The sequence below is a fragment of the Humulus lupulus genome, chromosome 3 (genome assembly GCF_963169125.1).
Source record: "Humulus lupulus chromosome 3, drHumLupu1.1, whole genome shotgun sequence".
NCBI classification, from domain to species: Eukaryota; Viridiplantae; Streptophyta; class Magnoliopsida; order Rosales; family Cannabaceae; genus Humulus; species Humulus lupulus.
The window spans coordinates 56,488,296-56,510,464 of NC_084795.1; the positions used below are offsets into that span (position 1 = coordinate 56,488,296).

Below are 22,169 nucleotides of genomic sequence, written 5' to 3' on the forward strand. Positions count from 1 at the left end.
TTGTTTGTACTTCCTTACTGGGCTTTTAGCTCACCCCCCTTACTTTCCTTCCAGGTAGCAAATAGGATTTCTCTATGGCACGCGTGGTGACGTGAGGAGTTCTTTCATCATGGGGTGTATGGCGTGGGGTAATCCTATGGACGATAAAACGATCAACGTAGAACGCCATTTAAAATATGTTTTGTTTTTAAGGGACTTTCCTAAATTATCAGTGGGACTTTGTTATTTAATTTATTTGGTTTCTTTGAACTTTGCATAAAAACCTATGTTTTATTTTAAACTTGTGGCGCCAACTTGCATGGTTTTAAATAAGTCCCCCTGAGACTTTAATAATGGATGGTATTCTTTTATAAACTATGTTATGCGAATGTTTTGTAAGTATTAGTCTAGGGCGTTCTTTACAATGACCTCGACCCCTACAAACACCCCTGACTCCCGAAGCCTAAAAACACCCCCGACCCCTATTAACCAATCACCCTATCCCGACCGATGACCCTGTAATGCACAAAATTATTTTTTAGTATAATAAATTTTTTGCTTTGTTTTATTAATAATTTTAAAGTATTAGAAATTTATCCTAATTTTTTTAATTGCTTGGTAGGAATTAAATTAATTTAATTGTTAGTTGTTTTATTTATTTATTAATTTAATTTGTAAGTAGAACGAGTTTTGGTTGAATGCACGAAGGTTCAGGGTAAGTAGTGAGCAATTGGGTGTGTGCATGTGCATGGTGACCATGCAATAATTTTTCCTACACATTATTTCCTTTTTATTTTATTTAATTAAGAAATAAAAAATAAATACATAAAAAAGAGAGGAAAAGGGAGAGTGGTTGAGGGCAGTGGAGTGGGAAAGGGAAGGATTTTATTCCCATTTATTTTTTAAATCAATCAAATTAAAAGTTGACGACTAGAGCTATTTTTTGTAAGGAGATTTGTTGAAAATTTTCTTTTATTTATTCTTTTATTAAAATTTAATTTTAGGCCTAAATTAGATGAAATGGTTTGGGAAACTTTCCCACTCCCATTAGGCTAGTTATTTTCTGTAGGGTTAGATAAAAATGAAGAAAGAAAGAAAATAGCCATTTTGACTCTTGGGAACCATCAGCTAGATGAGGGAAGAGAAAGAGAGAGTGTGTGAGATAGAGAGAAAGAATGAAAGAAAGAAAGAAGAGAAAGTGGAGGAGAAGAAAAGAGAGGGGTTCCAATCTTTCTATATGAATTGCCTTTCTTGGTTTGATTGATTTTCAAGGTTAGATCCTCTCCTTAATTTCTAGTGTTTGATTTCTCTTGTTTTGTTCTTGTTATGTTCGAAAATCCCTAGGGTGAGTGAACAAGGGTGGTAGCCAATTTGAGTATTGAACTCTATCAAAGTAGGTAGTTGATCACTAGCTTTGTTTTTGTTTTGTGATTATAGTTAAGGGATTGTTGATGTTTTGATTCCTATTTAAATTTTTCCATGTGTTGATTGATATTGTTAGAATACCTAAATATGATATATGGTGTTATGTGAATCTCTTGTTATTGGATTATCTTGATCTTAAAGTTTTAGAGCATGGTGATCTTGATGTTATGACACCTGGGGTTTGCCCTATGTTTTGGGCTGCTATAGGTTATTTGATTATAATGTTCAATGCAAAGGCATGCAAGGATTATTATAAATACATGCTAGGGTTCATGTGAGTGTAAGTTCGGTTAATGGTATTTTCTTGTTTGTTGTACATGTGGGTTTCGACTTAGGGAGATTATCATTGCATGTAGGTCATTTTTTTTATTTTATTTAATGTCACATATAATAATTTAGAAACATGTAAGGTTATTTTGGTAAGGTTGGGAATTGGAATTAAGTCCCTAATGATGATCTAGTTAGTATATGAAGATTTGATCTAAGCATTGTTTAAACATGATTAAAAGTGGGTTTTATGTTAATTGTACTTGTTTTTTTTTATAATTTATGAGGAAAATGGTAAATTAATATTTTAAAATGCACATATGATTCACTACAACAATATAAGAGTTTTATGACTTTATTTGGGAGACATTAAAAGTCTATAATGTAGCCCGCTGGAGGAGACATCGTAAGTGGGGTCATTGTAACTACACATCCCACGTCTCCCACTAGGAGATGTTGATGTCCAAAAACATAGACTTTCAATGTCTCCCAGTGGAAGACATTGAAAAGTCCCCCAATTTTTTTAAAAACAAATTAAGTAAATTAAAATTTATTTAATCTTAATTCAAATTGATTTAATAATTAATTAAAATGCTTTTGATTTAATATATAATTTAATTGAAATTAATAAAATTAATTGAATTAAAATTGATATAATTAATTAAATTGAAATTGATATAATTAACTAAAATTAAATTACAAATCTTCATTAATGAAAATTTCGAATATTATTTTACAAGATAAACAATATTTGTTAGACATATGCAAAATTAACAAATATTGCACTATATACGAAGAAAGCGGTAAAATATAATAAAACCTAATAACGATGTGGGTAACTTTGTATTATCGGTAACACATCTGTCGCATATTCTTGTCACATCTCATCAATTTGTGCCTCTGTATATAGCGTACTTGTTAGCTGCAAAAAATATAAATATATATTAATTCATTACAATTACATATATGGTTTCAAAAATAATTTGTAAACTTCAATAAATAATACAATTCTCAAGTAAAGTCTTGGACTCGCATGTTCAATCAAATCCTTCAACATCCTCATCATGTAGTAAATTTGAGCAGCATCCCCCCTATATCATGAACCTAACCATCCATCGATTTAATAAATCAATCAAGCAAGCACAACATAATTTAAATACAAGAAAAATATGTATATAATCCTACATAAAATCGGATAACATTTCCCTTATAATAGAAACCTAACCATCTGCATGTGAATAGCAAAAAAAAAAATTTCAAACAACGTAAAAAAAGTTTCTTGCTTATAGCTCCACAGCACACAACCAAAATTTTTAGAACATACTTCATTAAAACACACAAGATATCAATCTTCCGTTATCACTGCAGCACACAATTTTAATCTCATAACCTATTTCATTATGGATAAATATTTAAGATATTCAAACTCATCTAACATTTCTTTAATAATATTAAAAGTAGAAGTAAGAGAATAGATATGTACATCTTGCAATTAATAATCCAAGCTAGCAAAATTACTTCACTTAGCAATCCACTTTGCTATTAAATCAACAACCAACAAAATTAAATTAAAAAATAATAAATAAAATATCACTAAATATCTAACAATATATAACTTATTCTTGTAATTTTAGAAAATTGATTACCTCAAATGTGTGTTTGAAATATAAATTTTGAGGCAAACATTACCATAAAATCTCACTCCAACAACACCTCAAACTACAAAATTAAAATTAATTAATAAATAAATGATTACTAAACAGATAAAAAAATCCAATGAGCCACTAATTAACCTAAACATAAAATGTGGTTTTATAGAGCTTAGACTTTAAAACTCTAAAACTAAGTCACTGAAAAATCAATAATCAACAAAAACATATAACTTTTCATATATCTCTAATTTTTAAAATTATTTAAAAATTTATTTTAGCATAACTATATATAATAAACCTCGCTAGAATGTTAATGAAAATATGAAAATATATATAAGTATACATAATTTTCAAATTAAATCATAATAAAAATTTAGAAAAATCAAAAACATATATAATTGAATCAAATCTATACATTGTGATATGTAAAATTAAAATTATTTCTACAATGTCAACAAATTTATTTTCTTAGAAACCCACTCAAAATCTTCTAATAATCAAAACTAATAAAGAAATATATCAGTAAATATTATTTTAACAATAATTTATACTTATAATTTTAAAAACTTACCTCAAATGTGTGCTTGGAATAGAAATTTTGAGTCAAAATCTCAAGTTTCCACACCTCTTATATTCTTCAGAAAAATCCTATAAATTCATTGAAAAAACTCATAATCTTAAAAAAAGCAAACACAAAATCGCATATATATATATCATCTAAATACTAAACACATAATTTTTTTTAAAGAAAATTTACCTCAAAAGCATGAAAATTGAGAGAATTTCGTATCTTTTCTAGCCCCAAAATCTCTAGAAATTTGCCCCAATTTTCCTCTTTGTAATTGCTCACGAAGAAGGAGAGGAAGAAGCCATGTCTCGGGTAAATATGCAGTGAGGACTCTCCCAGTGGAAGACGTTGAAAGTCCTCTCTAATTACTTGTTGGGCAAAGGTTTTTCAACGTCTTCCGACCCTTTTAATGTCTTACAATTTTTGTCATTAATAAAAAAATTCAATGTCTCCCAACATAAGACATTAAAATCCTCTCCTAATTTTTAAGGTCATACACCGATGGTGTAAAACATTGTAGGGAGTCATTGAATGTAGAATTTGTTGTAGTAATTCCTCAAAGTGATATTTAATTTGTATGTAAATAAAATGACATATTTTTTTCACATGTTAATGGTGTTTTCATCAAATTAATACATGAAGATTTTTTTGTATATTTTATAAAATAAAATATAATTTTAATCCAAGTATATGGTTTTAATTGAATGAAATTATTGCTGGAATTTTTGGTTGACAGTAAAAAAAATATTTTAAATGAGATAAATAAAGCTACTGCATCAAAAAAAATTAAACCATAAGCTATGTGTATTATGAATGTGGTCTTCTGAAAATGTAAATATGTATTTTCACACTATTATGATGTTCAGTTATTAAAAAAATGAGAAAAGAATATGGTTTAAATTCATTTGTGTTTTTTAAACAAATTATTAGTTAGTGAAACTTTAGGTTATTAAGATAAAATGATTATTTTATTTAAGATGAATACCCCAATAAATTAAGACTTAAATAATATATATGAAAAATGTCATTTTTCTACACTTTATTTATGATTTTTCACATTTAAAACACATGCATTTTATTTTTTTGGATTAGTAAAAAATTATTTTCTAAAGGAAACAATAAACTTATTTAGATATTCTAAATAGCAACAACATTTGTCACATTTTTTTATGCTATTTAAATAATAAATGGAATTATTATATTTTGAGAAATTAGAAAAGACTCGATAAAGTAAATATATTGTATTAAAAATTGTATAACAAAATTTGGCATTTGAGGAAAAAATTAATGGTAAATAAAGAATGATGCTGAATTTTGTTTTAAAAGGCAAGAAATAAGCATGTAGAAATTATCGTTTTAATACGTTAAATTTTAAGAACTCTCCCACGTATGCATGTCGCATGCAAATGTATTTTTACGACAAAATATATGTCTATTGTTCGAACACATGACTTTTACTTTGTAACCATGAAGGGTTAATAGGTAGAATTAACATTATTCTTTTATGATTTTATGTAGATATGTTGTATGTTTGCAATTATTGAGCAACTTGTGGCACGTGTGCATGACCCATGCACACGTGGGATGTGTATGTTGGACATGAGTAGTCTTACGTGATTCTAAGAGATGAACGTTTGGTTATGATTATATGCTCATTGTGAGGTATTCTCATTTTTGCTTTGCTCGGATATGAGCTAAGAAAGTTAGATAGAATTTCTATTTTTATGCTATGAAATGGTAAGACTTATATGCTACAAGAAATAATGTACTATGTAATAGATGATGCTATGTTTTGATGATAAATCAAGCGATATGGAAAAGTAGAATTCTATCATGATATGTTATGACAAGTATGATGGAACATGTATTATCTTTGTTTTGATGTGAACTAGATTACATGTGTTTGTATGATGAATGAAAAGAGAAGGTTGATAGCGTGCTGAACACAATGCAACAAAAGAGTTACTAAGGATATGACGTAACTCAAAAGGCAGATGCACCGAAGTTATTCATGGACATGAGATCTTGTTTAACTCATAGAGGAGGTTTTACCAGCCCAGTTATACTGGTTACCTCAAAGACTTGACATGGATAAGAGAGATGCCATGATAAAAAAGAGTGTGCTTATGTTGTATGAATGTGCTGTATGACTACGTTTTCATTTATGATAATGAAATATGAGAGTGATGATGTTATGAACTATCCTGTTATATTTTACATGTCTTTCTCATCTTATATTTGATTTTGTTGTACTTTCCTACTCGACTTTTAGCTCACCCCTTACATTCCTTATTTTTGGTAATAAATAGGGTTTCTCACTAGCACGCGCTGTGATGTGGAGAGTTCTGACGTCTGAGTGTGTATGGCGTGGGGTTTTCCTATGAACAAATAAACGATCAATATAAGCGCTAAGATTTAAAGAAACTATGTTAATTTTACTTTTAAATATGCCGGTGTTACTTAAACTTTTATTTTCTTTAGACAATGCATATGAATACTTTATCTTTATTTTTAAACTATTGAGCTAAAACTTGCATGTTGTATCAAGGCCCCACAGAGTTTATCTTTTAAGTGATATTTTTCTAATTATCTATGAGATAAGTGATGTTTTTACAAAATAATAGAATGGGGTGCTTTACAAATGGCATTAGAGATGGTCGGTCATGTTTACAAGGACCCACCCCATACATGCTAATGATGAGAAAATCTCACCTCACCTCGTCGTAAGTACTTGCTCTATATGTTATCTATATTGTTTTCTTACTTTTAAATTTTGTAGTTTTATAATTACAGTTTTGTAAGATGCCTCCTATTATTAGAACCACTAAGAAACAATTACTCAAAAAGATTCATGCATTACCTAAGGTTCAACTTGATGAGGATCACAACGATTGGAGAATCCACTACAAGAAAAAACAGTATTCATAACACTTAAAAACTGCTAACCGGGAATATTGATAACGCTTCTGAAAATGCTAACATAGCCCCTATTATTAAAAGTCCTATCTTTTCTATAATAGTATTCGAATGTTATGTTCGATGTTATCTTAAACTATTCAATAACACATTTTTAGTTGCTATAATATTCAAATAATAACATTTAGTTAGAGTATTTAGTTATAAATTTGAAGTTTAATCTTATACTTTTTGCATAACACTTTTCAACTGTTACATTCGATTATTTTGATAGCATTTTTAGTTTGTTATATTATATAAATCATAATGATTTGTTACGCTTATAATAAGTTTTTAAATCATAACATATAGTAATAAAATTTTGTTACTTTATTGTGGATAATATATTTTAAATTTTATTTTGATAAGTATACTTATATGGTTTTTTTAATTAAAAGATTTTCATTACTGTATTTTGATAAAAAAAAAACAAAATTAATCATAAAATGTAATTCTCAATAGATTGATAAACCATAAGTATTACATTAAACAATAACTAATTCAAACCATGAATGTGTCTACTTCATGAGATCTTAGTTCTAACTTAAGTTCGAAAGCATAACATAATAAAGTTTTATAATCTTGAACATTTTTTACTTCAAACTATAGTTTGGATGATGTTGTTGCTGCTACTGTTGATGCTGTTGTTGCTGCTGTTGTAGCTGTTCTTCAGATTGTTGTGCTTAACTGTGAACCCCAGATGGCATACTAGTCCTTCGAGGGAACTTATTCAAACTCTCTGAAAAATAAATAGAGAAAGATAAGCAGCAAATATAAAATTGCATACTAACAAGAATGAAACTATTCTCATAAGAAATCTAATCCAATAACTGAACGAACTTGGTTGGCTCAAGTTGTTAAAAGACATTGAGAGAGTACAATATCATGTCAATGTTTTGTGAGGGAAGTCTGGATGAATTTTTATTGTTTATTTATTATTAAATTATGTGGAGGAGAGTCACTCATGTTAGACAACTAATAAATTATTCGGCTGATCCTTTGTTGGAGTATAAAGATTGACATTTTTCCCAAGAAAAAAAATTGATGAGTTGGCCACTAGTGCAACTTCACTTGTAAACTAACATTAACATTTTTGTAACAGAGTTGGCCATAGCAGTTATCTAAAACTTATCAATGCACCACAGATAAATTTCATGAGGACATTTTCTGACTCAAATTCCCAAGCTATTTAACTTTCACACAAATCCTTTTTTTTTTTAAGAAATGTGAAATGTGACATGCAAATGCAGACATAACATGAATAATAAACTTTCTACTCTGCAACCAAATTCTTTGCACATTGTTATAAGCTTAATTTATAAGTAAAAAGATAAGTCGAGTAAGGTAATCCAATGTAGATCTCAACTTGAAAAAATTATGCATACGAAAAAAATAATAGATAATTAAATCTAAATTGGATTAAGTTGCATTAAACTTGCCCATAGGTCATGTCCCTGTTTCTCGACTATAATCAATCAAGTCTTTCATATTATTAACCACTTCAGAAATCTAAATGGCAAGCATAAATGTAATTAGAATTTAAAAGAGATGGAAAAAAACAAAAAATCAATAAAACAGTAACCAAAAAGCTACTAATGTAAAAGTTGTCTTAGAGTTGAGTCTGATCATATATTATAACATTTCTAAGTCTTTCTCAATATGCATTCAAAAAGTATTTCAAACGTAAACCTATTTGGAAAGATGGTTGTAACTAAAATACAAGTGATATGAGATATTATATGATATTGTTTGGACACTCCTAACTTGTGAGAAGAAACTACTTGAAATATTGCCGTGCTATAAAGATGACATAAAGTTGAAAGTGAAACTTTTTGCCACTGTGTCTTGATAACATTTAATGATATCTCACCAAAAACTAGCAGATTCCCAAAACACACCCACAAATAATTAAATGTCACAATCATAAACAAAAACTGAAACACTAATGATATACATTTTCCTTTAAAGAAAAAATTACCTGCAAGCAGCGTACGTATCTCTTCGTATAGCCTAAATCATTCCCCAACGACACCTCCAAAGTTTTCGCCAATTGGCGAGCTGATGCCACAAACCTAACATACAATTAGCCCCATTTAAATCCAGTCAGGACATTTAAATTCAAGTCAAATCATTAAAGTCATATTGCATAGGAGTCGTAACAAATTGAACACCAATGATCTAAACAAATACGTGACCCTTATTGGTGTGAAAATTATCCAACATAGAGACTGAAGATATAGAAAGCAGCAAGAATTACATCACATTAAGACCTAAATATGTCAAAATAAATAATCCTACTACAGAATTAAGTAATATACCCAAGGGAGCTTGATAAAAATCGGAAAAACATTATCAAATGCATTATTCTATAAAGAGCTAAGCTAAGAATACTTGCCCTATTTAGAAATGTCAGAATCTATTCATTATCTGCCAAAATTTAACATTGACAATATAATACATTTATCATATGGGTAACTGTACAAAAACCTACATATTACAGTTATTTTACATCTCTGGAAGAAGCATTTTGAGTAGCTGTTTGATATTTTTGGGCTGCAGCACCAAGCTGACTAACCTGTACAACAAAATAAACATTAGCCACCACTGGACTAACATAACAGGAAAAAAGGCCATATGATTCATATTCATCCATATCTTAATTCCAAAAAGAATTACAAGGGAATCCACATCTTAATTAATATATCAACAACTATGGTTGTGTGAATCCAAATCATTACTGACTATAATCAACATGAACAAAACAGAATTTAGAAATCCAAATATAAATAAGCATAATAGAAAACAAAATGAAGATTGAAACAAAGCTTGGGAACAACTGCAAGACGAAAACTAAAATAAATAAATAATATAACAAGTGAATGCAAAGCCCATCCCATAACTATCATATAAACTATAACTTACGAAAGCTATAAAAAAGAAAAGAGAATGCAGTGCAAATAAAATAAAACTTGTCAAACAACTTACTGCCATTAAGAGAATACAGTGAATGTATATCAATATGTATTATCAGTATATTTGTATTTTACTGTTTTAACAAGTTAATAATGAGTTCATACAATCCTGTAAGTAAACCGAGAGGCATTTATAGTGATACTATTTTTTTCCATCATTTTGCAAAGAAGGAAAGGGAGTTGGGGGTTGCTCACGGTGAAATCAAGTCACTGAGAGCAATTGAAACTCTTAAAGATAAGGCAGTAGAAGAGGTACCGAAGAAATTTCTGCCAGCCTACTATATTCACTTGAGTTTCACATACAATAAATTCAGTATTCTAACACTTAAATTGTGTCTGAAGTTAGTTTTTTTGTGTTGTTATTTCCTTTCCAGCTCAAGAACGAGGTTGAAAAAAGGGATGAAAAAGTCTCTGTCACTGAAAATCTTCTTGAGCACAAGGTGAGTTATGGTCTTTCATGAGATATTTTCAAACATTATGAGTGTACTTTAAATAAGATCTAATGGAGGCATTTGTAATGTACAAATATGACCCAAAATCTTGAAATAAAGATACTAACAAATGACAAAAAATATGCGCTGGCCGCACAGTTTGCTGCTGAAGCACCTCTTAGAAGGGTGCATACAAATCAAAAGGATGATGACTTTCTTCCTTTGGCTTCTGTTGTTGCTCCTCTTGAGGCTGAAATCAAAATATACAAGACTGAGGTACTACTTTAAAGAGAAAACTCCCTTACATGAGAAGTTGCATTTTGATAAGTCATGGCCAGAATTCAAGCCTTTACTTTTTTTTTCAATTGTTTTCTTGTTAATATCATCAGATTGTAGCCCTCCAAGAAGATAAGAAGGCTTTGGAATGCCACACCAAGTTAAAAGAATCAACTCTGCTTGAAGCAGAAAGGATTTTGGAGAGTGCTTTAGAAAGTGCTTTGATAGTTGAAGAGGTTCAAAACTAGAACTTTGAGTTGAGGAGACAGATTGAGATCTGCCAGGTATTTATAACATCACACCAGATTCTATTTTGTTGGTTCAGTATATACATATGGTGAGGCTGAATTGTCAAGGTAATTGACATGTGTAACATACGCAGGAAGAAAATAGAATCCTTGAGAAAACAAACCGCCAAAAGGTTCAGGAGGTGGAAAAGCTTAGCCAAACCATTCAAGAACTTGAGGAGGTTGTTCTAGGTGGAGGAGTTGCAGTCAATGCTATTTACGATTACAAATGACAGATAGAATAATTGAATATGAGTCTAGATAAATTTACTTGTTGTCTTTTTGACAATTATAGTATGCTAACCTCATTTGAGTAAAAAATTCAAGAGGAAAAGAGGACTCTAGAGCGAGAACTTGCAAGAGCAAAAGTTTCAGCAAACCGCATAGCAACTGTGGTGGCCAATGAGTGGAAGGACAAAAATGATAAAGTTATGCCAGTTAAGTAGTGGCTGGAAGAAAGAAGGCTTATGTAGGTATAGTTTGATTACCTCAGAAATTTCCTACAAATCCGACATTTGACACAATGTTACAATTAAATTATGCCTTTCCACTGCTTTTCATCTACTGTTCTTTCCAGTTGTATGAGTCTCCTTACAAATGAAAGAAGAAACTTATTACGATGTATATGTTAGCATTTATTTTCACTTATTCTGTGAATGTTCAATTCTACAATATGTAGGCAGTAAAAAAAACAACATAAACCAGTAACAAAATACACCAAAGCCAATAGCAAAATAAATATTCTATGCCATTAAACCAGTAGCAAAATGCACCAAAGATGTTTTCAAAAAACACCTTCTTGCTTTCAAAAATTCCATATGCACTAATACAATGCAAAAGTAATGCCATCACAGACAAATAAACAAAGCTATTCTCTTCGTTGTGTAATAATGACTAAATGATATTCACATTCAATCATAATACAAACAATATATAGCAACAACCAAAAAAACTCTATCTGAAAGGGTTTGTAAAATTTTGTAACACTAAATGTGCATAAGAATGGATCAAGGAAAAGAAAAAACCTCCAAATTGTCAAGAGTGGCATGCCCAACCTTGATCATCCCATTTTCCATCATCATTCAATCGGTAGACCTTAACATTGAAATTTATGTTAAAAAACTAAGGTTAATTAGTCAAACAAACATATGTATACATAGTTTAATTAGTTATATATATATAACTAAAAATAAAACTCCACCTGAGAATGAGACATGCATGGAGAGGAAGATAGAGAAAAAAAGAGAACCACATCTGGGCCCTTGTTCTTGCTTGTTGCCTGAGGGCTGAGGCAGAGAGAAAGAAAAAGGAAGGGTGTTGTGGTGTGCTTCAAGGGATCATCCTTCAGCCATCAATGGCCTGATGACGTCAACGGTGGTGAGGGAAGGAAGAGCTGGAGAGATTAGAGAGTAAAGGTGCAAGAGAAGGAAGTGATAACAACAACACAGAGAGAGATAGAAAACATATATATACACTACTATGTTGTTATTAAGACACACTAGAAGTAAAATCTAATGAGTCCATGTATCAAAAGTTTAATTTTTTTCTTAGAGGATCCGCATAGGTCAATTTGTGCCTTCAATATTCGCTTGCCTAAATATAGATGACTTAATTACCAATACTGTATGAGGGAAATCATACTTGTTGTAAGCCTATTCGATACTACGGATTTAGCTTCATTTACTATGGACATTAGATATTCCAAAATGCGAGAAAGAAAAATGAAGATATGTCTATAGTTGGATTTCTTTTAATAAAAACTTCATTTCAAAACTACACTAAATTGCTTGGAGGGAGGGCCTAAGCTCATAACGCAACAACTAAAAAAGCTTCAGTCTTGCAAGTCAAATGGCTAGATATTCACCATAACATCGAGTAACATGAGAGTATAACACATTCAGATCAAAAACATCTATCATATAAATAAATATACTATACTAAGAGGAGCAAGATCAATAAAGACTAAATAGATAAGATATACATAACATAAAATAATAAAAACACTAATGAATAATTCGGATTCAAAAATACTATCACTAATAAGTACATGATCAACAATTAAGACTCATTCACCTCGTTAAAATTTCCATATTAGAGCAATCACACACCAAAACAGAAAACGAGCAACTCAAAACGCAAAGAAGAAAAATTACACGTACAAAATTAAAATTAACAAACAGGTCGTGCAATGCAAATCAATAACACAACGATTCGACGAGAAATTGGAAACGAATTCCATAATAGTTGAAAACCTAGATCAAAAAAATCACAAAAACATGAAGAACCTAGACACACAAAACGAAAAAACAAAGCAAACCCAGATCCCAAAAATAATCAAAAAAAATTGATAGAAAAGAAGAATTGATTAGAGAAAGAGTCGAGAGAAGGAACATACTCATGTGGAGGTAGAGAGAGATGGTAGTAGCTTCGCTCAAGAGCTTATTACAAAGAGGGCACATCATGCATGGCTCTAGCTTTTCCCTCCTCGCTTAAACAATCTGACCCACCATCTCTGTGTGCGACTCCCTCTCTTGCTCTCTCTCTCTCACTCTCTCGAGGCTGAGAAATTGGTGTCTATTGAAACGGCATTCGACTCAAATAAATTGAATATATATAAATATACACATTGATTATATGATATCAATTGGAATCTAAATGATAAAAAAAACAAAAAAAAAATACCTCATAGAAAAAAAAGGTCCAGCAGGAGAGATATCAGAGAGAAAGAATGACGGGGAAGCTGGCACGGCCATGGTGTGTTTTAGCGACTCGCATGAGAGAGAGAGGGCTAAGGAAACTAAGTGAGAGATAGAGGAAGAGGAGGCGACACTGATTTAGGGAGCTGGTTTGGGTAGTTTAGGGTTTAGGGATTCAATGAGAGCAGATGAGGGATTAGCGAAATTTCTGTGGTTGTTCACTTTTTTTCTTTTCTTCTCGGATTAGACCAAAGTTTCATATGGCGCCTTATTTCTTTTTCATTTGGCGGCTAACACATATAGGACTTGTTAAAAAATAATTAATTCTCCATTTTTTTTTTTCATTTGCCCATTAATAACGCTTCTTCATTTATGTAAAATTTTACTGTAACATATAGTCAAAATTGTTGTAGTGATCGTCGTACTGCGGTAGTTTGCGTTCGCATCCAAGGATTGATTAACCAAAGAGGGGCATTGTTGTGGCCCATAGAGCAATACTGGGTGCTAATGGAATCATTGTCTATACATCCAGAGGCTCTCCTCCAGTTGACCATGGCATGGGATGATATCATCCAGGATGATTTGGAATTCAGCACGTTCGATGTAATGACCCAACTATCTATGAGACTTATTCATTAAACCTACTAGACATAACTACAACTTTGAAAAGAACATACATAAGAAAATTCAGAACTTTATTGAAACTTTGGAAAATAATATTTGTAATGCATAAATGAGCTCATTGTTTTAAAATAAAACGTAACTTTTAATAAAATTGTTTACAAAGCAAAATGCAGAAAAATACATAAAACGTAATTTAAAGAGATTAAAAAAACATTGTCCTCGAATCAACACGCAGCCCATCCACTACATTCATCTTCATACACACACAATACTTCCAAGAATCCTTCCGCCATTGCATCTATTTTCCTGCAACACACTACAAGAAAAGGAGTAAGCCAAATGCCTAGCGAGGAAAAACTAACAACATGAATCATATACATAAAATTATATCATAACATATGAAAAAAAACATATAATAAACACATACTATAAGCATACAATAAACATATGTCATATACTACTACAATGGCCATTATACTACTTAGGGCTTGTTAACTAAGCAAGTCATATGTGTAATGACCCAACTACTCTAGACCTTGGACCATTAACGAAAACTATACATAGACACTAATCTTTAACAAAACTTACAAGTGAAAAGATCATAACTTTATTAAAACTTGTAAAAACCATTATTAGACTTACATAAAATCTCAAGTAGGATATGGGATCCCATTGTTTTAAAAACAAAACATGACATAATGATAATTTAAAAAGAGATTACATAATAAAATGCGGAAAAATACATATAAAAACCACAAGAACAAAAACTACATCCTCGAATCGAAACTCTCGGATCTTTGAATCCATTCCGCCTCAATACACATTCCCCAAGCTGCCACGAACCTTTCCCGCCACTAAGCTATTTTCCTGCACATATAAACATAAAAGGAATGAGCCTAATGCCCAGCAATGAAAATCTAACATATAACCATATACATAAAAATTCATAATGCAACATAAAAAACATACCATAACACTTATGTCACATACATACTATAATGGCCATTACTACATGGGGTCCCATAAACTAAACAAGTCATATGCCCATTAGATTAGTGGGGTCTTGCTAGCTAAGCAAGTCATATGCCCATAATCTATTTGGGGCTTGTTAGTTGTATAGGTCATATGCCCAAGTCTACAATCATACTTAACATAACATATTGCATAACATAAAATCATAAGATAACATATAAAAGCATATAACACATAAATCCTATCCTATTTTCCTTACCAAAATAACCGGGATATGAGAACTGATTTGGGACCTTGGAACACTCCTAAAAACCATTTATGAAATGATGAGTATATTGAAGAAAAGGGATGAAAGTGAAGAAGGAACTATACTATTAAAATATACTTACCATAAACCTTGTGCTTAAGAACTTGGATTTCCTAACCAAGAATAGGAATAAGGTTAGAATGAGTAGAAGAATATGAGGATTTTTAAAGAACATAATACAGAAATGGACTAGAGTTTGGGATACCTTGAGTACTTCTATGATCAATCTAAACCTTGAACCGAAATGTGAATAAGCCTTACTTCCCCATGTGTTTGATAAGCTTATAATGATCAAGCTTATAATTCCCAACCCAAGTGTTTACACTCTCACAATGACCTAGCAACTTGCAGCCTCTGAACTTAGAGTAATGGATGAATAAATGGCTGGGTACTAGGTCTTATTTATAGAGTTTAGGAATGAAAAGATCTTCATTTAACTTGAATAAAAATAATGTCTTTTAAAGTGAAAATAATTTGAATTATCGTTCAGCAGAGGCTGAAGACTCGTTCAAAAAGATGCTGGACTCATCAAGAGGTTGAAGGTTTGAATGGAGAACGTTTTTGAAAACTTTCAAGATATGCTGAGAGGGGCGATATATCGCCTGGGCCAGTATGCTCGAGGCAATCGTGCAACGTTTCGTGTTTTTCGTATCTTCGTGCTGCGATATATCGCCCCCTCTAGCTGCGATATATCGGCATACGCTGATTATTTAAACACGAAATTACACTTTTTAGCTTAATTTAAATTGAGTAAACAGCCTTGACTAAGCCCTCTAACATTTTTAAAGCTGCTGACTGACCTTAGAGTATTCAAATTTTAACCTTAATAAATTTAATCCTCAAAATACTTAATCATTAATAAACCCATACCTAACATGTGCTATTATCTAATTGGTTCTTATCTAAACCTTATAGTATAATAAATATTATCCTCAATATCATTCATATTAATCAAACCTTAGGTTAAAATTAATATTCCTAAACTATAGGTTAAACTTAGAAAATCTACAAGTACTACTATGAGTGTCCAAATAAATCCCGATCTGAACAAAAAATCCACAGTCATAAAGATAATACTATTATTACTATTATACTACTATCTAACTTAGCTAAGTAAAGTTCTTGGACTCTACAATATGCCCATTAGATTTGTGGGGCTTGCTAACTAGACAAGTCATATGCCCAAGGTCTAATATCATACTATACATAATGTTAACATATCATAACACAACATAAGATAACATAATATGTAACATAAGCATAACATATCATACAAACATATAAGATCTATCCTATTTTCCTTACCAAAACTGGGATATGAGAACAAATGCAGGGCTTGGAACACTACTAAACCAATAATAAGAATAGTGAGTATTTCTAAAGGGAAAATATTAAAAGATTGGAATTAAACCACCAAGAGAAAACTTACCGAAAAGACACCTTAAGTTCAAAGAACATAAAAACCTAACCACAAAACCATAACAAAAGTTAGAACCTGAATATAAACTAAAAAGACTAAGGAATTAAACAGAATTAAACTTAAGAATAATGGGACATTTATTGACCTTATGGATTGGCCTAACCTCAATACCGAAATACTCTAATCCTTACTTCCCAAGTGTTTGATAAAGCTTAAAAATAGTAAAGCTTTTTCATTCCCAACCCAAGTGTATCACTCTTATGTCTCACTAATACCTTGGAGTCAGATCACAGTTGAAGAGTAAGTGAAAGGGCTGGGTGCTAAGTCCTATTTATAGAGTTCTAGGAATAAAATCTTCTTTTTTGGCTTTGAATAAAAAAATAATGAATTTAATTGAAAATATTTGAATATTCTTCAGTCAAAGACTTAGGACTTGGTCCAATTTTTTAGAGATAGGTTTAAGGAGTCAAAGCTTGATTTTTAAAATTAAAAACAAAAAATAATAAAAAACAAATAGAATCCTAACTTCTAACTCCCTATATCTCGTAACTGTAAACTTACCTGCAGTAAAATAAACATAACTAGAGTCATATGACTCTTATATAGACCATCTTTATACCATTAGAAAGATAATTCAATTATCTACAACTTTACAGAAATACTATTTTTTGAAATTCATAACATAACTGGGTCAAAAATAGGTTGGAAGTTACAATACCCTAAAGTTATGGAAAATCTATTTAATTATCTAAATAACAACCTAATCCACAAATAAATAAAATTGTGACAAATGTCATGCTCCTAATAGATTCTGGTGAAGACTAAGTCTTATATTTCCCTTATTTTATCATTAAAATATTAATTCCATAATAATCATGCATATGACAAGTGTCATAATCCTATTGGCTCTATCTAATCCTTAGGAATAACAATGCTCATGACAAGTGTCATATTCTTATTGGCTCTATCTAAACCTTAGGTTATAATAATTATCATATTAATAACCAGCAATATTAATCAAACGTTATGTTATAATTAATATTCTTAAAATATATGTTAAACTTATAAAATTCATAACTATTGCTAGAACTTTCCAACTAAATCCCAATTTGAACCAAAATCCACGAAATCTAAAATACTACAACTAATACTAGCTAGCTAACTAAGTAAACATTCTGGGACTCTACAATTCTCCCCTACTACAAATAATTTTGTCCTCGAAACTTACTTGCCAAAAAATTTCGGATACCGTAATTCTTTCATCCCTCTATCTAGGATGCTAACCAGCTGTTCCTCGTAACTCAAGTCTTTCTAGAGTGCTATCCTATCATACTTGAGGACGTGAGATGGGTCTGACACATATCTACGCAGCATTGAGATGTGGAACACATTCTGACTATCTGCTAGAGCTGGCGATAGAGCTAATCTATATGCAGCTGCTCCCAATTTTTCCAATATCTCAAAAGGACCTATAAACCTGGGACTAAGCTTGCCTTTCTTCCCGAACCGCTTCACACCTTTCATAGGAGATATTCTTAAGAAAACTTGATCTCCGACTTTGAATCCCACATCACGCCTCTTGGAATCTGCATAACTTTTCTGATGACTCTGATCAGCAAGCATACACTGTCTAATCAACGCTACTGCATCCAGAGCTTCTCTAACACCTTCAGATGCAAGTAGTTGCCTTTCTCTTACCTCATCCCAGTGTAGTGGCGATCGACACCTCCTTCCATAAAGTAGCTCGTAACGTGCCATCTTGATCGTTGGCTGGTAGCTATTGCTGTAGGAGAACTCTATCAGTGGCAAGTACTTACTCCATGATCCTCTGAAATCAAGTACACAAGCGTGCAACATATCTTCTAAAATCTGTATGGTACGCTCGGACTGACTGTCTGTCTAAGGATGAAATGCTGTAGTAAGACTTAACTTGGTATCCATAGCTTGCTTCAAGCTTCTCCAAAATCTTGATGTAAACACTCCTTTATCGGACACTATTGTCTTGGGGATTCCATGCAGTCTTACTATCTCTTGAACATAAATATCTGTGTATTGCTCAGCTGTGTATGAAGTCTTGACAGGTAGAAAATGAGTTGACTTGGTTAATCTATCTATTACTACCCAAGCCGAGTCGTGTTGCTTATTCGTTCGAGGCAAACCCATCACAAAATCCATTGCTATGTCATCCCATTTCCATTTTGGAATACTGAGTGGTTGCAATAAACCTGCAGGCCACTGATGTTCTGCTTTCACTTGATGGCACACCAAACATTTAGACACGTACTTTGCTACATCCTTCTTCATTCCTGGCCACCAATACATTTCCTTGATGTCATGAGTCATCTTTGTCGATCCTGGGTGAACTAAGTATGGTGTATTATGCACTTCTTCTAAAATCATCATCTTAATCCCTCGATCGTTTGGCATGCATACCCGATCCTTATATCTTAATAACCCTTGACTTAATATTGAAAAATCTGTGGCCTTCCCTTTTCTAACTGCATCCATATGTGTTACTAATGTGTCATCATGCACTTGCCCATTTCATATATCTTCTAACAGACTTGACTGAATGGAAAAGTTAGCCAGTTGACCAATGACTACTTCTATTCTAGCATTGATCAACTCCCGTTGTAGTGGCTTTTCTATTCCAGCTAACGTTGCTAGACTTCGATAATTCTTCCTACTTAGCACATCAGCAACTACGTTTGCCTTTCCAGGGTGGTATAAAATTTCGCAGTCATAATCCTTTACTAGTTCTAACCACCTGCACTGCCTCATGTTGAGCTCCTTCTGAGTGAAGAAATACTGTAGGCTTTTGTGGTCTGTATAAATCTCACACCGTTCTCCATAAAGATAATGGCACCAATTTTTCAACGCAAAGACCACTGCTGCTAACTCCATATCGTGTGTTGGATAGCGTTGCTCGTACTCCTTCAACTGTCTTGAGGCGTAGGCTATCACCTTGTCATTTTGCATCAGCACACAACCAAACCCTTGCTTCGACGCATAACAGTAGACTACAAACTTATCATTGGGTGTTGGTACACAAAGTACTGGTGCTGACCATAGCTTATCCTTTAACAACTGGAAACTTTCTTCACACTTATCATTCCAGTTGAACCTCTGTTGCTTCCGAGTCAGGTTGGTGAGAGGAGTGGCTATCTTAGAAAAACCTTCTACGAACCTCCGATAATAGCCTGCTAATCCCAAAAAAATTCTTACTTCTGACGTGTTCTTTGGTCTTGGCCAATTTTTCATGGCCTCTACTTTAGATGGGTCTACAACAATCCCGTCCTTGGATACTATGTGGCCGAGAAATGCTACTTGTGAAAGCCAAAATTCGCACTTCTTGAACTTGGCGTAAAGCTGATGCTCCTTTAGTCGCAGCAAAATTAACCTTAAATGTTTCTCGTGCTCGACTTCATCCTTTGAGTACACCAAGATATCGTCAATTAATATTACAATGAATTTATCTAAATAGTCCTTAAAGACTATATTCATTAAATCCATGAATGCCGTTAGAGCGTTGGTAAGACCGAAAGAAATGACTAAAAACTCGTAATGCCCGTAATGAGTTCTAAAGGTTGTCTTAGGAATGTCTTCATCCCGTACCTTGAGCTGATGATACCCGGACTATAAGTAAATCTTTGAGAACACGGTCGCACCTCGAAGATGATCAAACAAGTCGTCAATCCAGGGTAGCGGGTATTTATTCTTAATCATCACCTTATTCAGCTCGTGGTAATCTATGCACATCTGCATACTGCCGTCCTTTTTCTTCACAAACAAAACCAGTGCTCTCCATGGTGAATGGCTCGGTCTGATGAACCCAAGTCAAGGAGTTCTTGTAGCTGCATCTTTAACTCCTTGAGTTCGATAGGTGCCATCCTGTATGGTGCCTTGGAGATAGGCTCAGTGCCCAGTACTAGCTCGATTGTGAAGTCAATTTCCCGAGTCAGTGGTAATCCTGGAAAGTCATCAGGAAATACCTCTGGAAATTCCTTTACAATATGTACATCTCCGACCTTTAGTGGTGTTTCCTTTACCACTTTCGTAATGCTAGCTAAGAATGCCTTTTTTTTTTACCGTTATTGTTGTTGGACTACTGGTTGTTGTTCCGACCGTGTTGACCCTGCTGCTTAGGCTCAGGCTTACTGGCCTCCTCTTTACTAACATTTGCCTGAAGCCTTTCCACTTCTATTTTCGTTTCTATAACATTGGCATAAGTAGTACTCCCCGAGTTTGCTAGCTTAACCCCTAGATCGATCTTTGGTCGAGGTCCTCTAACGAACTTGTTCACCCTCAGAAAATCAGTTGGAACCATCTCAGATGCAAACTTAGCTAATCAGTCTAACTATCGAGCATATTCTGCTATTGTCAACTTGCCTTACTTTAGACTAGTGAATTCCTCGACCCTTGAAGCAATGACAGCTAAATTGTAGTACTTTTTGTGGAATAGCTCCACAAATCTGGTCCAAGTCATAGTGGTGACATCGTGAGTCTACTGTACTAGGTCCCACCATATTCTTGCATCTTTCTTGAGTAGAGAAGAAGTGCAGGATATTCGGTCCACGTTGCCAAGGTTCATATGTGATAGGATTGGCTGCACATTTCTGAGCCACTCTTCCGCCTCTAATGGGACGGTTGTCCCTTCAAAGTTTGGAGCGTGTTGCTTATGAAACAGCTCATAGATAGGCTCCATATGTTGAGTTGGGTATGGTACATAGTTCGTCATTGACCATCCCCCATAAGGACCAACTTGCTGGGGTGCTGGAGCCATTTGCTGGGGCTATGGTTGTGGCGGAGGCTGAGGATGAGGCTGAGCCTGCTATCGTTGTTGCTGCAGTAAATCCTCAAGTTGTCGTCGTAGTCTAGAAACTTCCACGTTGTTGTCAACTGGCAGCAGCGGTGCATTCCGGTTGGCATTTGGACGCCTTCCCCTTCTGCGAACTGGAGGGGCTTCATTCATCTCAGCGGCAACGTTGGGGACATTGCCATTGGTGTGAGCAGATCTTCGGAGCGACATCTTCAGCAGAGTTCTAACATTTGAGAAAAGATGTTAGAACATACCTTAATAGGCTCTAAGGAAAAAACTTAATCTAAGTAAACATAACTCAAACTTATTAATTATGACTTCTTATGAAAAGAATTATTTAAGCCTTCTTTATAATTAGGGTGTGTTTCTGAACTTAGAAAAATAAGACATCTTTATTATTTTCAAGTGTGTTTCTAATTATCCTATATGACTTAATTCTCAGGCTCGAAACTCATCGTTGTTCCAAAGTTAACCATACTGAGGGAGGGCTGGGATCAGTAAAATCGTTCCCAATACTAT

At 32.9% G+C, this 22,169-nt stretch overlaps 1 pseudogene; it reads left to right on the forward strand.

Moving 5' to 3' along the window:
- The first annotated feature begins 9,871 nt into the window (after positions 1-9,871).
- Positions 9,872-11,285, forward strand: LOC133821140 (microtubule-associated protein 70-5-like; annotated as a pseudogene).
- The last annotated feature ends 10,884 nt before the right edge of the window (positions 11,286-22,169 follow it).